General features: G+C 43.9%; 1 pseudogene across 1 annotated transcript in view; it reads left to right on the forward strand.

The window, feature by feature from the left end:
* Window positions 1-15409, forward strand: part of LOC117701530 (IQ domain-containing protein H-like) — a 22416-nt pseudogene extending 7007 nt beyond the window's left edge. The window contains exons 3-6 of the transcript XR_013070207.1: window positions 2965-3041; window positions 4826-4864; window positions 14010-14560; window positions 15279-15409. The product of XR_013070207.1 is annotated as an IQ domain-containing protein H-like (transcript). The remainder of the gene's footprint in view (window positions 1-2964; window positions 3042-4825; window positions 4865-14009; window positions 14561-15278) is intronic.
* Window positions 15410-17898: the final 2489 nt, after the last annotated feature.

A 17898-nucleotide genomic window follows, 5' to 3' on the forward strand; every position in this document is an offset into this window, starting at 1 on the left:
ACCTAGGATCCATCCAAACAGACACCAAACGGACACTATTTTGGATGCTGGGAAGTGCTTGCTGACAGGAGCCTGATATAGCTATCTCCTGAGAGACTCTGCCAGAGCCTGACAAATACAGAGGTGGATGCTCGCAGGCAACAATTAGACTGAGTGCAGGGTCCCAGACTGAGGAGTTGGAGAAGGGACTAAAGGAGCTGAGGGGGTTTGCAGCTCTGTGTGGGAAGCAACTGGCCAGAACCCCTCTTGGAGCTCCTGGGGACTGGACCACCAACCAAAAAGTACACATAGAAGGACCCATGGCTCCAGCCACATATATGGCAGAGGATGGCCTTGGTGGACATAAGTACAAGGAGCGGCCCTTGGGCCTGAGGGTGTTTGATGCCCCAGTGTAGGGGAACAGCTGACAGGAAGATAGGAATGAGTGGGTGGGTGGGGAGTACCCTCATAGAGGCAGGGAGAGAGAGGATGGGATAGGGGGTTTCCAAAGGAGAGACCTGGAAAGGGGAAAACATTTGAAATGTAAATAAAGAAAGTATCCAATTAAAAAAATGTATAATTTCAAAAGAAAAAAATATCTTGCCGTGGAAGCTACAGTATGTCACACAATATACCCTTTAGTCTACACATATTTACCTGGAAGTGTTCATTGTAATGAGCCATTGGTCTGCTTCAAGACTTCTGGCTACTACTACACCATCTATACTGGATCCTCACTGGGATTCCTCTCAGATACCTGGTGTTGCCCTGGGTCAAGGAGATCCTGAAGCTTTGGATCTATGGGACCGGACTGGACCGGACTGAACCGAACTGCTCCAGCACTTCATAGATGGGGTGGGTGTTGGGATGAACCAACTCAAAGCCCTGCATCTGGGCCTGGGTGATAGCTGAGTTGGTCAGCTCACTGGCTGTCCAGCATGCACCCCCAGGGCAAACTCTCCAGCACTGCCCCCTGTTAACTCACCCGAGTGCCACATTCTGCAGGAGGCTGGGCCAGCTCTCCCATGCTCATTCATGCCCTTGGAGCTGGCTCACCAGTGTTCACTACCAGGGCCAGTTTTGCTGTGCTGCCCAGGTGAGGTGCAGGACCTGCTCTCCCAAGTACACAGCTGCTGAGGGGTGGGGCCAGCTCTGCACAGCTCTCGGCCATCAGCACGGTTCCACGCGGCAGCCCAGAGCAGGAATGTCCAAATGGCCTTTGGTGGTAATATGGGCCATAGACATCAACACAGATCCTCCTACTTCTTCTGCACAGCTACAGACCCAGACATGGCTCTCTCAGCAGCACCAGCTGGGATTTCACCATGGCCTCAGAATTAGAATGTATGAAAAGAAAATGAAAAAAGTTAAAACTTTAATAACCTAAGTTCAAAGACACAGACAAAGGAATCAGTGATTTGGAAACTATAACAGAGATCACCCAACCTGAGAACTGAAGGCAGAGCAAACAGAAGTGAACAGAGCCCAGAGACCCATGGGACTACATGAGGGAGCCTGCATCTACGCCATTGCTTTCCCAAGGAAGAGAAGATACAGAAGGAGACTGCAGAGGAGAAATAATGGCTGCAAGCATGCTGAATCTGGTAAAATAAAAGCCCACAGGTTTAAGAGGCTATGGCAAGTGGAAGTGGGAAAAAGCCAAGGAATCCCAAGGCAGCATACAGCACAGTAAGAAACTCTGAAAACTAAAAACAGAGAATAAAATGTTGAAAGCAGGTGAAGGAAAGGACTACCTTACCCACAGGGGAACACATTCACTGTCAGTGGATTTCTAGTCAGAGGCTGAAAAAAGCAAGGTGTGGCCCGTTTCCTTCAAGTGCTAAGATCAAGAAAACATGGCAACCAGAATCACATATGCTCAAAAACAACTTCCTTTGGGGCTGGAGAGATGGCCCAGCGGTTGGGAGCACTGGCTGCTCTTCCAGAGCACCAGGTTACTTTCCCCCGCCTTATTTTCTGTCGCCCACAGACGGGTGTGTGAGAGCGTTGTGTGGGGTTGGTGGGTACTGTGGTGCGCTGGACAGCACAATGGTGAACGGACACAGGGAGACTTGCTAGAAGCCAGGGGAACCAGAGACTGTTAGACTGGGCCAGATGCAACAGACAGATCCCTTGTGTGGGAAGTTTTGATGCTATGAAATTCTTGCTACTTTTTAAAGTGACGCTTGGAAAGATTCCTTGTAGCCCAGCTCCGGGCTGAGAAACCGAGTCTTCCAAGTTGTACCTTGCTATCATTTATTAAGTGTTGTTCAATGTCAGTTGGGGTTTTTCAAAGTCTGTGGTTATAGAACTGACAGAAGAGAGGCTTGAGTTGGAGGACCTGGGATGGAAGAAGACTCACTTGTTTGGATTTAACCGTTTAAGTAAATCATTTTCTTGGTAAGAACAATGACAGAGTGTTCTCGCCCACAACGCCAGGCTGGAGCTATCTGCAAAGCGTAGCTGAGTCCGCTGCCAGGCAGCAGGACAGATGTGACTGCGTGTTGTTGCCTATAGGCTAATTAATCTCAAAAATAATCTTTATGGTGTCATTCACCATATCAGTTCTCCCAAGTCAGTTTAATTTTTAGTCATCTTTTTAATAACTACCCAATAAAATAATTCATCTTATGCAACTATATTAATTCTCTTGTATATAAACTTGGGAATCTGGCTAATTAAGAGAGTCTTCTTTCAAGAGATAGATTTTCCTCTCTACACTTCCTGCCTTTTAGATCTAGCTTTCCTCTAGGTATTTTGTACAAGGTGGGCTGACCTTGTGTTCTAAAGAAGCAGTTGCCTGATCATAGATTTCGCTTTGGAGACAAGAATCCCAGTGGTGTCATAGAATGGGTACAGGAAATGCAGGTACTTAGCACACAGTGGATGCCAGCCATCTGACTTTCAAGCTGAACCCTATAGGATGCACCAATGGCTCAGCCTGTCGTTCTGGAAGGAGTAATGTGGTCCTGCCTCTGTCCACAGCCTCCTTTCCTCTCGCTCACAAGCCACGCCTGGTTCCAGAAGAAGTAGAGGAGCCTTACCAGAAAACAAGAGCCAAGGTACTTGTATGTCTAATACAGAAGAAAGCACGCTGCCTGCGTGGTTCTGTGCAACAGACACAGTGTAGAGTCGGTCCTCTAACACAGGAGTGAGCATCATTTCGGCAGCTCTGAGGGAGCATTTTATCCTGTTATGGTCATTATTAGTCTCTGGTGTTATGGATCAAATGCGGGGCCTCCCACATACTAGGCCAGAGCTCACCACTGAACCACACAGTTAACTTCTGCTCTAAAGGAGAATGAATGCACAAGCCAACTCTGCCAGGACCTAGAGGCAGGGCCTAAGATGAGCAGAGCCAGTGCATTATTTGAGATTGCAGGCAAGCGATGAGCTAGCAGCTGCTCAGGGACCAGGAGTCTGGGTACAGTGACTTGCTTTACATCCATACCTACATCTGTAGTGTATACAGTGTGTCACTGAGAGGTGTTTGCCAGATCCCATTTGTCCTCCAGGTTTTCACAGAAAACCACAGTAGAGAAGAGGACAGAGACCGTATTCTCTAACATTAGTCCCCCACACGACAGTGTAATTCACTCTCCTGAAGATGTCCCCAGTTTAAAGGGGCTGGGCTTTTTTGTAGGTTGTTTTCTCATTTTAAGGACCACTGACAGATTTAGGATAATTAAAACTTTTCTCCATCGAAAGGAGACATCTGGCAGTACTTGTGTTTTAAGCTGTTCTTGTGAAAAACAGAAAGGGATTAGAAGCAACTGCAGGGAAACGAACCCCCTCTCTGAGTCTCCTACCTGTCCTCCCTGCCTGTGGTGCCCAGACATCCTCAGGAGGAGCTAGGTGCCTTTTCCACATTGGTGGCCGTTTCCCCTTAAGAGATTGCCAGGCTGCTTATGGAATAGCATGTCATGTGACAACCCAGTTGCCATGGCAAATATTTGTGTTTCATGAAAACACGTGGGGTAAAAAAAAAAATCGATGCAAATGGCCAAATCCCAAGAGAGACAGGCCTTCGGGTGGTGCTTGGCCTGCACCACTATTGTTCCAGATTCAGCTGTTTAACAGGCTGTGAGCGGCCCATGGGCTGATAACGTGCATAATGTGGCCAGGCCCGGGCACCTGTTTAGATTCTCACTCCGAGTACTCAGCTCTGTTCTATACAGAACAAATCTACAGGTAACACACATATCATAGTGAGTTTTTAGCCAGTGAGCAGTTTGCCTCAAAAAAAAAAAAAAAAAATGTCTTTTCTAAATGCTGATTGGCTCTGGCATTATGTCCTTCTGTTGACTTGCAAAGGCTCTCCCTGTTAAAAGCAGTAAGATTTAAAGGCTGTGGCTTCAAGTTGGTACATCTGCAAACTGACTCCTTAAGAGTGGTATAGTAGACAGGCCACGGATGTTAAGGGTGAAGAGAGAAGCAGAGTACCGAGCTCCATATCGGAGCTGCTGCAGACCCTCTGCCAGGCTCCCAGCCCTGGCGGGCACCTTGCAATGATCAGCCCCTTGGTAAGAAGGCCTCTTGGAGTGTTGTGCCCTGGAAGTGGGACCCAGCATCCGATTATAACTGTGAATGTAAACCTTTACTTTCTCAAACCCTTTCCTCAGAGCAAAGTGGAGCTTGGCGTGCACAGCGTTGATGTCTGGGTGTGGGGAAAGTCCCTAATCATTAGCTCCTGCCGGTGTGGGTAGGGGTGGGTAGGGAACAGCGGGCCCAGTGGGGGAAGGGAAGGAAGGCAAGGAGTGACCAGGACTCTGAGCCTTCTATTTGTTTTGTAAAACTGCCCATGAGAGTCATTTTAATTTAAACGGTATCTCATTCTTCATTGTAGGGGAAAGCCAGAAGGTCAGGAGGACAGCCCAGGAGGAAGGTCTGTAATTTGTGTGACTAGTTGGAATTTGGGATTTGTCACCTGATGTCCCTTTCTTTTGCTTCAGGGCAAAAGTATGGGAGGCCGCTTGACAGCTGGAGTTGGCAGCAAAAGTTCTTTTCCCTTCTTTATAAAAGAAATTAGACCATGGTTTAAAAAAAAAAATTGTGGTTTGCGGAAAGTGAAAAACATCCCTTTGCTCTCTGTGAGGACTGAATCATGTCACTGCCCAAACAAATGATGTCTTATCCTCAAAATGTGGCTGAATTGTATGTTTCTAGCATCAAAGATTCTCATTTAAGAGTATATTTACAAGGAAGCAAGATGTCAGAATGTAGTAGTTTATTGGCATGTGCTGACCTGTACACATGGACATGTGCTTACACAAACGTGTATGAATGTGTATGGACACGTACTACTGAATTTGTAAAGTAGGACGTGGAGATAGAATTTAAAGTTAAACTGTTCTTGACAACCAAGGCAATAACAACAACAACAACCCCCCCCACCCCCCAAAATATGGAAAAGTGAAACCGTCCCCACAGTATGGCAAGCACACTCCTGTAAGCTCTGTCCCAGCAGGGCCGTGCACTAGCAGGAAAACCCTGCACTTGAAATATGCTGTGCTCCCTGTCACCCAGGAGTGCCTCCTTTCAAGGAGGGATCTGTCTTCTCCCGGTGCCCAGTGCTGGTGCAGTAAGGCTGGATCTGCAACAGTGGCTGCAGACCGACAGTCCTTCTGACCCAGACACACTGCTCCCGGCTTTGACGCAGTAGGTAGGAGCTCTCAGTGTGCACACATTGTCAGCCCTACTCTGTACCTAGAAAAGAGAATGTGCATGAAGAGCCCCAGAGCTTTATTTATTCTAGAACACTTGGAAGCCACTCATGTGGCTTCAGCGTGTCCCGTGTGCATGGCATGATGTGTCCCCTATGCCCACTGAACAGAACGTCTGTGCTGTCACTGCCCCTGGCTATCCAGAGGCAAAGGGCAGTATGAGGCCTATATCCCAGGTTAGTTCTTTCCTAGGGGCCAGCTTTCCAGATATTACTAGTAGTGTAACTGCAGTGCTAACCTGCACTGGTGCCGGCTCTGCGCTGGTCTCTGGTGCTGACCTTCAGGGGGCTGCCTCCCCTGTGTTCACATCTCCAGGTGGTAGGTGCTGCTATTCTCATATGCTTAGGAGGAATTAGAGAGAGAGGGAGAGAGGGAGAGAGGGAGAGAGGGAGAGAGTGAGAGAGGGAGAGAGAGAGAGAGAGAGAGAGAGAGAGAGAGAGAGAGAGAGAGAGAGATCATCCAAGATAGATGACAGAGCTGGTACAGGGAAGTGATTGTTTGACTTCCAAACCCAAGAGCATGAGAAACCTCCAAATGTCAGTCATTCACAGTGGTAACCCTTCTAAAATGTGTCCCGTCTCCTATCCAGTGTGCTTGATGCTTTCTCCTCCCAGTGCCAAATGCTTGAGTGATGGGTTTGTCTTTGCTGTCTTCCTTATCCGATAGCAGGTGTCCTGTCTGTTGTCCTGTCTGCTTTTGTCAGCTTCAATCTAGATAGCCTGCTCTGTTCTCTAGATACATTAAACAGTTAGTCCAAGACTGCTGGGCGTGGTGAGGCCTGTCTGTAATCCCAGCATTAGGGAAGCTGGGGCGAGGGTGATTTGTTTCTTAATCACGTGTATATTCTTAGTTTCTTTAGTATCTTTCCAGTATATTCTTGTAATCTTTTCAGTAGAAAACTTAATATTTTATGGATACATTGACTGTCAGATTTTTTTGTTAGACAACTTGGGCAGCATTGAACCTTTCACTGCTTTGATCTGTCCCCATTTCCTTTTATATATATAATATTTTATATTAAATATATAATTATTTTATATTTAATATAATACATTTTATATATTTATTTTAAATTTTAAATTAAAATATATTTAAATTAATATTTTAATTTAAAATTTAAATGTAAATTTTATATAATTATTTTAAAAATATAAATATATTATATATGTAAAAGGAAATGAGAACAGATCAAAGCAGTGGCAGGTTCAATGCTGCCCAAGTTGTCTAATATAAATATATAGATTATATATAGAGAGTGAGATAAAAATTTGAATATATATGTATTCAAAGCCAGTTAATGTTTGCCTCTCTCCCCCTCTGCCTCTCTGTCTGTTTATCTCTCTGCCTCTTTGTCTGTCTCTCTACCTTTCTGTTTTTCTATCTTTCTATCACTGCCTCTCTGTCTCCTTGTCTCTTTCCACTCTTCTCTGACTCCTCATATTTCTAACTCTTTGTCTCCCTGTCTGTCTGTCCATCCGTCCCTCTGTGTGCATGTGTGTATGTCTCTCTCTTATCTCTGTCTCCTAGTCTCCCTGTCTTCCTGTCTCTCTGCCTCTCTGTCTATCTCTCTGCTTCTCTCTCATGACAGTTTATTTAAGTTAGGGGGGAGGGGCGGAATCCCTAACAGGAGACTATGGTTCAGAAGCTGTTTTAATTTCCCCATATAAACTGTTCCTCCCACATAAGCATTTTGGCATTAAGCTTTCAAGTAAACTTAATTCTCTGCTTTTACTTGAAAGGTATTTTTCTTTTTCATGGAAGAAGTAATTGATAAAACAAGGAGCTGTATGGATTTCTTCCATAATTTTGTTCATATCGCCTGTATATTTATTGCTTATAAATTACCTCATTCATACAGATCAGAGAAGGCGCTAACTTATCAGCAATTTACAATGTAATATTTATTTTTTCCCTTGTCTATTTCACTTAACACACTTTAATGATTACTCATGAAAAAATAAAGTCCAGAAAGGAGAAAAATGCAAAATATGGGAGAATCTGATGCTATCCTAGCCCCTTGGCACTGTGTAAGCCTTGGCATGTTTCTGTGCTCCCATCACACTGTACTTTCTTTAACTTTGATTTTATGTTAATATTTTATCACAAGCTTGTACAAATGTTATTAAAAACTCACTACATAATATTTTGTAATTAAAGATATCCTACAATATTAATAGCCATTATCATGTTGTTCAACATTAAATTATAAATCTTACCTGATCACAGGACAGCTTTGTGTTATAAACCTAGTCCAAGTGTCTCTGAAGTTAAACTTAAATGTTGACACACAGTGGACCCTCACTGACTTTTTCCCATGCGTTAGACAGTAGACCACAGCAGCAGCAGACGCAGCAGTGAATGAGACAGAATCCTTACCCTCCTGAGACGTCTTTGTTACTGAGGAAAGCAGATGATAGACATCTACTGTAATATCCTAGAATGGTCCATGCCTAGGAAAAATAAAGCAGGATACTCCGAGTTATTGAAAATGCGCCTGAATAGAGCATCGTAAGACTCCTGTAAATGTTCTTTAGTGATCTGTGATAACAGACTTCTCCACACACAGCTTTTCCTGAGGGAAAGTGGAAAGCCAAGCTTCACTTGGGCAGTAATGGTGACCCTGGAAAGCCCAGCTTTCTCCTGTCTCTGCTGGGAAGCTGTGTTTCATCCCAGCTTGCTGTGCTTCCCGCACATACCCCGCAGGCTCACCTCATCCATCATACTGTCCCAAGTGGTCCTTGACTGTGCCACACTTTGTGAGAGTATTTGAAGGGTGTCAGAAAAGCTGAAACCAATGCTGTATTGCAGTGAAGTGCGCCTCTGGAAAAGGGGGTTCACATCTGACTGAAAGCAGACCCCATCCACGGAAAATGCCTCCCTGGCCTCTTCTGTTGGACCTTTCGTGTGGATTTGATGGACTGGGTGTTTTGCTCCAGGAGAGCTCACCTAGGCGTGGGCACTTCTCTTTAGACTGGGTTTCAGAGCTGAGGAAGACCTATTTGAGTACAGCACCTTTGAAAGGACTTGCTGGAATTATTCTAGAAAACAGCTGGTGACTCAAGGCTTTTGCCCTTAGTTCCTCTCCATCTGTGTCTCTGGTCATGTACTCCTCTCTGCCTATTCTCCCCTTTGCACGGGCTGTACACTCTGACACAGATCTTCAGGAGCCGGGTCTCACCGTCTAAGGGACTGTCCTGCTCAGGCACACACGTCAGAATTCTTACTCTTGAATTTTCTCAATCCCGCACAGCAGACGGTATGGGTAATTTGTCATCCATTTTTGGTAGGAAGTTGTTACAAATAATTTTCTGTATTAGAAATGGAAAAGAAAAATCTCCCAGGTGTTTTTCATGATCAGTAAGTGCTAGCAGAGGTTGTTTCGTTGACTTCACAGTTTTACTAGCTCCGGGAGTTTGTTTAAGAAGATAATATTAGGTTGAAGATGTGGCTGGGGAGGCATAGCGCTTTGTCTGGCATGCACAGCTCCCTGGGTTGGTCCCCAGTACTGCATAAAACCTGGCATGGTGACAAATCTCAGCATCCAAAAAGTGCTGGCAGCAGGGCCAGGAGTTCAAGGTTACCTTGGCCTCATAGCAAGTTAACTTTGAGGCCACTGCCCAGACAGGAGCGTCAGAACACGTAAAAGCCAGCGCATGTAGCAGTTCTTCCCTTAGTTCTGTGTGTTTGGGGAATATTTAGGAGTGTGGTCACGTCGCTGTCCTGGGGGCTCCACAAAGCAGAGTTAAGATCTCACACAATGCTTTTACCTTCTCTGGGTGTCAGCGTCCCATCTGTGTGACAAGCACTGTGGCAAGGGGAGACACTGGCAAAGCTCTCTGTGAACATCTCCTTTTGCAGATGGTAAAATGATGTCCACAGGGGTAGTGTCTTGCTTGCAGTACCCATCAGGCAGTGGCAGAGCTTGAGTCTGAACCCAGGATAGACGACATCAGGGCTAAATCTTGTTTCGCTGGGCCCATGACAGTCTATAAAGCAAAAGGTAAAGTTAGTGACTTTCCAGACCCCTGTGTTTTAATACAGAACTGTGCTTCTGCTGAGTTCCTAAACCCCAGGTAAGTCCGCAGCTCTCCTCTGAATGCTGTGTCTTTGGAACTGCTCTTGCCCACTGAGGGTCTCATCTGTGTTTTACACAGACATTGACACACTGAGAGCCTTCCCTACAAATAAAGGTCAAGGTCAGACAAAGGACATCTTTGCTCTTTGGGGAATGATGAAGACTTACTTGGGGGAAACTCTTTCCATCCCTCGATCCAAACTCTCATTTAGGATTATACTTGAAGAATTTTCTCAGTGTTTCAGGGAATTATCTACCATCCCTAATGGATGCATTTCGGTGACTGAAAAACTAAACATTGGCTTCTGCAATAGGGAGTGCTGTAGTCTCTCCTTCCAGGCATTGGAATGACTGTCATTCGGTAAAGATGCCTCCATAGCAGATTCCCCAGGTGTCCCACTACTCACCACCAGGAGATCAAGCCTGGAAACAGTAGCACATCAATGTGATATGTCTGTCTGCTCTCCATACATATATGAAAATGAATTTTTTTTCAATTAGAAATTCATCTTGGCTTGGTATGGTGGCACATGCTGATAATTTTTTATAAATGTGTATGCACATGGTTGTTCTGTTTGAATGCATGTCTGGTACCTGCAGAGGGCAGAAGAGGGCATTGGATACCCCGGACCTGGAGTTACAGATAATGGTGAGCCACTCTGTGGGAGTGGGGAATTAAAACTGGATCTTCCAAGTGTTATATTCCTTTAGAATCTAAAGCCATTTCTCCAGTCTTACATGCTTGTAATCTTAGGAATCCAAGAGGGTGAGGCAGGAGGGTTAAGTTTGAGGGCAGACTAGGTTATATAGTGAGATCCCATCTCAAAACAACAGCAACAATAATGAAAAAGAAACTAGTCTAGGGTTGGCAATGCAGCCCAGGGGTAAAGGGTGCACCTAGCATACATAGTCCTGGGTCTGATCCCTGATACAAATCAATCAATCAATCAATCAATTAATCAATCAATCAATCTAGAAATAAGTTCTTTTTCCTGAATGTGTTCTTTGCATCTTTGCAGATGTTATTCCTAAATTTGATAGAACATTTGCAATACTGGCTTCATCCAGTTGCTTTACATCGGGTCTTCCTAACACACCTTGTCTTCATCCTGGCTCCCTCCCCTGTGCTTTAGCTTTAGAATTTCCCCTGAATAGCTGCTCCAGAAACTCTAAAAGTTACCTAATTAGTGATTACCCTCCGCAAATGAAAAAGAGCGTTTCCCAGCTAGTTGACTCAGTCAGTTAAGAACAGGATGCCAATAATTAGGCCACAGCTGAAGGTCTGAGCTGGGGGCAGGGGCGGGGTTAGTCTAAAGTGTAGGCATTTCATAAGGGGACATGCGTAGCTGAGTCCCAAGAAAGGGGGGAGGGAATGTGCAGATGTCTCAAGGCAGCCCCTCCAGGAGGAGGAAAACAACCGCTACTTAGTAACACCCAGCAGAAGAGCAGCTCCTTGTCAACAAAAGAGGAAGAAGAAACGGAGGGGTGGGGAACGCAGAGAAGGATACTAGACAGGCTCCTGCAGATGAAGGTAGGACAGGAGGAGGCAACCCCCCCCCCCAGGCGTGGTGTGGCCCTTACTCAGGGCTCTTTGCAGCAGGCCGTGAAGCCGTTGTCTTCACCTGCTCACTGCGTCTCACAGTGCTGATGCACTGCTTTAATTTGGGAAGCCTTTCTCTTGAGAGGCATGTCTTTTCTTGCTCTAAGTCTGAAGTGCTCCCGTGTGTGGCATTCTCGGTGACAGATGTACTACAGCTATGCATTAGCTGACTCTAAACCCACAGCTTCCTGGCACCTGAGTGGTCCATCTTATGTCCAGGAGCGTGCCTCCTTTGAGAGCAGGTATCTCATCCAAGAAGGTAAAAAGGTATAATCCTTTTGTTCTGAAACAACCCCTGTTAAAGTCTACAACTGCAGTTCACTCAAGGTGATTCTATCAGAAGGTCTAATCCTCGTTCATAGATAACCTGGATCAACCAGCCTGTGGAGAGGCATATTGTCTAAGAGAGACAGAGTCCTTTCCCTTCTGAGCCCCTGGCCCAAACTCTGCTGTGTTATAGATAGGACCACTTCCTCACTATTCTCCGTAAAAAAGGAGTGTTGAAAGTATCTGAAGATCTTTAAGGAGACAGTTCTCTGGCAAATCACCCATCCACAGCCTTCGCTTCCTGCAGTAGTCTGAGTCTTTGTGACTGGATCAAACCTGTGACTAGCAAGACCAGCCAGCTCCACGCGTGTCCGTCTGCGACCATTCTGCATATCTGTTCCTCACGGATGGGACCCTGCCATTCTCCTCTGAATGCTAACCTTGCACCATCAGAACCCATCGTTGTAGGAAGGCAGAAGTGTGGCCGGCTGCAGGCTCGCTCTTTGATAGCGTGTGCCACCTGCCTTTGACCCAGCCCCACGGGTCACTGTGCCAGCACTAAGGTCTGCTAACGGGAACATTCCTTGTCAAACTCTCTCCTGTCCATTCAAAAGGAAGAAATTTACTTACACCTGTAAAACAATTCACATTCTCTTGCTGCCTTTTTTGGATCAGAAAGAGATAGTTTTGGCTAGAAGACATGCCTTCTAGCAGTTGTTCAGTTAGGAGTCTCCAAGGGCTCAATGCTATTTGGAGTTGGTGTGTAAGGCTAAAGGGACTTTCCCGTTTCAGACTGAGTACTTAGGATTTTGACCTGACAGTCTATTTTTCTCCTTAGAACGTGGGAAAGGAAGCTGAAGGTTTTTTTTATTTTTTATTTCTCTGTCTATGTTTGGTTACTGTGTCTTTAGTATAAATCTATGTCTTGTCTTACATTTTCTCTTAGACTCTAAGACTTAGAGGTTTCCTGCCTTGTCCTTATTGGTTACTCAGCTAACAATTATTTGAGACAAAGCATGAGCCAGCGCAGAGTCACAGTAGTTATTGATAAGTAAATTCACCGTTTCCCCTCTGAGTTTTGTGAAACGTCTTAAAATTTCAGAGAACAACATAACCATAAATGGGTATATGTATGTTCGACAGATATGTGGCAGACGACTGATCTCTTAAGTCCCTGAGTAAGCAAAGTCACCACAGTAGCTTAGTGCCTTTCTCCTCCCTGCAGAGAGTTCAGGGCAGAAACAGCCATGCTTTCCTCTTCCCTCCCTCCTCTCCTAGGCCATCGGGGACTTTTGGATCCTGGTGCGAACTAACTCTACTGCAACAAGTGCCTGTAACAGAAGCGCAGTGGGTTTTTATTGGCGACATGTCCTTCTTAGTGCTCAGGCTCACGTCTCAGGCCTTGTGGTTGTTAGGTTGCCCATTGGCAGCCCCGGTTTTGTGTTTTATTTTGAGACAGGGTCTCTAAGTTGTGCATGCTGGGCTGGAAGCCACTCTGTGACCCAGGCCAGTCTGATTCATCACCCTTATTCCTCAGCTGCAGCAGTTGGGGTGACAGGCCTATGCCACCAGACCCAGAAGTGAGGATGATGTTACGTTTTTCTATTGTCATCTAAATCTCTTCTGATTTGACTTAGCGTATAACTCATGATGTTTTAAAAATGGAAAAACACTTGTAAAAGGTATCACCCACCATCCCACCCTAGAGAATTCCTATGGACATTTACACATAAAATAATGTATTTCTCTGTTTTTATGGTTGATGACAAGTTAAAAGGAATCAGCAACATAGTTCTCTAAGACCATGGGTACATAGATAGAAGACAGAATTGTAAGAGGTGAGATATATATATATAGTGTGTGTGTGTATATATGTGTGTGTGTATGTACTTGAGACAGGGTCTCTCACTAAGTTGTGCATGCTGGGTTTGAAGTCATTCTAGTTTACATGGAATATATATATATATATATATATATATATATATATATGACACATATGATATATATGATACATATGATATATATATATATCTTTATTGTTAAATATATAATTTATAAAATGGCTCAAGGAAACAGATTATTATATAGTATAAACAGATTATATATCATCATATATTACATATTATATAGAGAGAAATACTTTTATAGCAGTTTAATAGCTTCTCATAAGATATTCCCCAGGAATGAGTTTTAATGACATTTCTTTGACAATCCTTATGTACATATGTAAAGTCCGTCCTAGCAGACACGCCCTCCCGCCACTGAGTGGTAATTGATGAAGTGTTAGTACATATGTATCATGCATCGATCATACTCTTATAGAGATCATGGGATAGTTTAACTCTGGAAAACTTTCTTTCCTCAGGGTATGAAGATTACTACACCGTCTAAGACTAGGAAATCACCATGGGATTATGTCTTTTCTGTTAATAATGGCTCAGTAGACAGGACAGCCCAGACTTTTTAGCATTCAAGACACGTTTCAAATTAATCTGGGGGAGTATTTTTTCTTTCCTGGAACAAATTGAGAAATTTCTCAAGGACTACGCAATATCAGAGGCCAAAGTAAAAGGGAGGAGTCTGGTGTCCCTGCTTCCAGAGTTTGAGCTGAAGAACAAACTGACCAGAAGTGATGTTCTGTCTGTGCTGGAGAACCCAGCCCACATCCAGATGCTGCTGAACCTTCCAGGACAGAGGTACAAGGGCCAAGATGGAAAGACAAAGGCTGCCATCAGGATCCAAGCCACGTGGAAAAGTTATAAGGCAAGAAGTTCCTTCATTTCTTATCGCCAGAAGAAGTGGGCCTCAGGTGTGATCGCCCTGGCTTGGCTTTTACACTGCCACAAGACAAGACTAAAGAGGATAGTGAAGGAATCTCGACAGAGACACCTGGACAATTTCCGAATTCGAGCCAAGGTATGCCAGGCTGCCGGCTGTTAAGGCAAGCCTCTTTTCCTAAATATTTCCAATATTCCTAAATATTGAATACCTGCAGTTATCTGTTTCTTTATCTTTCCTTCTCTCTCTGGCCACCCTCAGCATCAGCATCCTGCATAGCTCTCCTCAGTAGAAGATACACAAACTCTGTTTGGGCAGAATATTTTAGCCTCAACCCAGAGCCTGGCCTGTATGTCTGCAAAGTCCCATTATGATTTTTCTGTAAAGGAAAATGCTCCTTGTTTTGACGATGGCAGTTGGGTTGGGAAGTCCATGTTCTACTGCTTTACCTTTTCTACACACACATACCACACGAGTGCACACACACCTTCTGACACTTTAATTTGGTAGGAAAAAGCATCCTCACTTGTCTACGTTGCTGTCACCGCTTTGTCAGAAAGTATTTAAGTTTGCAGGACAGCCTTTTAATTAGTGCTCACAATTTCATTTCTGTTTGCCTTCTCTTTTTTCATTCATATTCTGTTAATTAAGTGAGCTGCCTCTAATCTTCCCCTGCCAGTAGCATCATGTAGCCACCTAATTAAATTAATTGGGGAAGATGTTTTAAGTATGTAATTAAATCAATTAATATAATTTATGCCTGGCTTAACTGTACAGTGGAAAAAACAGCTGAAGTTTGACTAGATGAATCCACTACAGCTTCCTGTCACTGATCAATGCTCTTCTTGCTTTTCAGCATCTGGCAGCCAACTGGAGTCGCATCAGGGCCTCCAGGAGAACTATTATCCATATACCATCATTAGGTATAACACTTTTGCCTGCAAATCTATCAGCAACCTCTATTACCACCACATTATGGCTCCTTGATTGAGTTCAAGGAAGGCCCCTTGTTTTTATTCAAATTGGGTCCTCCGGCAGGAAAATGTTTCTCGACATGATGAGAGTAATAACACAGGGCCCTCGCTCGAAACGGCGTTTAATTTGGGGATTAAGCAAATAAAGTCATTATGTGGGGGCTGCTATTCAGTGGAGAGGTGATTTGCTGTAATTCGCTTTCATCTGTATGAATGAACTAAAAAGTTGTATTTTTCCCCCTGAAATAACAGATAATGTTTTCGATCTTCTTTAATGATAGAAGAACACAAGCTTGTGTGTTGTTGTTGCTGTTACGCCAATAAGCCAGGATATTGCTTGTACACTGTTTTTAATCAAATGTGCAGTCAAAATGATAAGCTACATTCTCTGAAATTATTTAGTTCTAATTGCGAGCAGATGGGATGTTTTATTTGCACCTAGGGCGCCTGAGCAAAAGGAAATGCTGTGTGAACAGGAATAATTAAGAAGTTGAATAGTGTTTTCTGCGCTTAAATAATCTGCAGTTTCATGTTAATTAGCACTAATGTAATTATTTAATTACATTTATGAATTGGGGAACTTAAAAGCTGTTGTCTGAAACACAGTGGTAAAATAGGTAGGCCAAAATGACATAGGGAAATTCAGAAATCTGCGCTGGAAGTTTGTCTCAGACACGAGTTGCCGTCAGCGTCTGCACCGCTGGCCGCTTGCACCACTTCGCTTTGCTTCTGCCGAGGCCGGTAAATTTCTTGAATGAGGCTGGATTTTTTTTTTTTTTTTTTTTTTTTTTTTTTTTATGCTGACTTAGTAGAGTTTTGACAAACAGCAAACCCCACTGGATTTCAGTGTTACCTGGTGGTGCTTTGTTAAGTCCTTCTAAGTAGAGCCGTACAGCCAGAGATCTATTGTAGTAAAACCCTAGGCTACATCTTGTGCTCACGTGCACAAATGCCTGTCTGCGTGCTCCTGCGTGGTAAAGAAACACGACATCTAAACAGTAATATGAAAGAAAAATATCATAATTACTATATAACCGAAGCTAAGATTTTTTTTTTAAATTAGTAAAATTTTAATAGTAAGAAAGTAAACAAAGCTCCCTAGATTATAGAGTGTATGCTTTGACCTGAGGTCTTAGACCCGTGCAAAGCCTCGGGTTTGCTCTTCTGTGCTTATAATTGAGTGAAGACAGATCTGAATTCCATCCTAACTTATGTTTTGGTTTTGGTGAGATTACTTCTGCACACAAAATCTGCTCACACACAGAAATTGCACTCGTAATAGATTACAACCCAAGAGGCTAATTGAAGACCCTATTAACTGACATGGGGCCTAAGAATAAGGTGCAAGAGCTTTTGCTTCTGCAGCTAACTGTTCTGTGGCCCGGTATTGTGTGGGCTCTTGTTTTGCTTTTTCTGTTTCAGAGCTGGACTCAGAAGTGGAGCCTTTGTGACAGTGCTGATAGCACTAAGTCTCTGTCCCTAGTTTGCAGTGTTGATAATAAGCATGAGGTTATTGCAGTCACCCTTCCAGAAGCTTCTCCCTCCACTTTGACTGCCCCCCCCAATCCTAAACCATACACTCTACAGAGATGGCTGAGACAATGGAATCTCTAAAGAAGTAAGAAGTGAACCTGTATCAGTAGTGTAAGCAGGGCAGTGCCAGGAACTTCTGTGTAAGTATCACACCAGTTCAGAGGGGCTGGGTGAATATTAACTAATGGGAAGAGTGACCTGATCATAAACACAAAGCATAATTTAAATTTATGATTAAAGCTATTTTCTTTGCTATTGTGCATATGTAGTGTAAGTAAATACATATATCAATATGAGGCCTTCCCCGTTGTGGGTGTTTTGTTTGCAAACAACAGAAATACCAATTTTCAAGGAAATTGATGATTGAGTACTTTTAAGAGCCGAGATCAAGCTCAGGTTGATTCCCAGTGAAGCCTGCATAGGGGCCCGCTGCACCCACCCCACCTCCTCAGAGGCCCACTGTAGCTCTCCTGAAATGGCTCTAGGACCTTAAAGTCAGTTAATAACTTTATGCCTTCTCCCCTAAAATACAGACAGAATCTTAAAATATCTCTATCTCTCTCTATCTCTATCTCTATCTCTATCTCTATCTCTATCTCTTTTGTTTTTAATAATATAGTTTACAACTTTCCTGTGGGAATGCACAAAGATTTCAGACAGATAGACATGGCTTCTTTGTCTCATGGGCCAGGCCACTCATTGCAACAGTTCATAAAATGAAAGTGAAAATATTTTTTCTGAGTACTTTGAAAAAAAAAAAAACAAATAAAACAAAAATAATCACCATCCTATTCAATATAATTTCACTTCCAGAGTACAGGTAAATTCAGTTCACTACCCCAAACTAGTTACTCAGATGGTGAGGGTCGGGGGGCTGTCAGCACCTCACAGACTGCCAGCTTCTCTCCTCACGAGCGCTCCTGTCCTAGAGGTAATTACACTGTGCTACCAGCCATTCGGGATGTGCTC

Source organism: Arvicanthis niloticus, unplaced genomic scaffold, assembly GCF_011762505.2.
Source record: "Arvicanthis niloticus isolate mArvNil1 unplaced genomic scaffold, mArvNil1.pat.X pat_scaffold_1270_arrow_ctg1, whole genome shotgun sequence".
Classification (NCBI taxonomy): Eukaryota; Metazoa; Chordata; class Mammalia; order Rodentia; family Muridae; genus Arvicanthis; species Arvicanthis niloticus.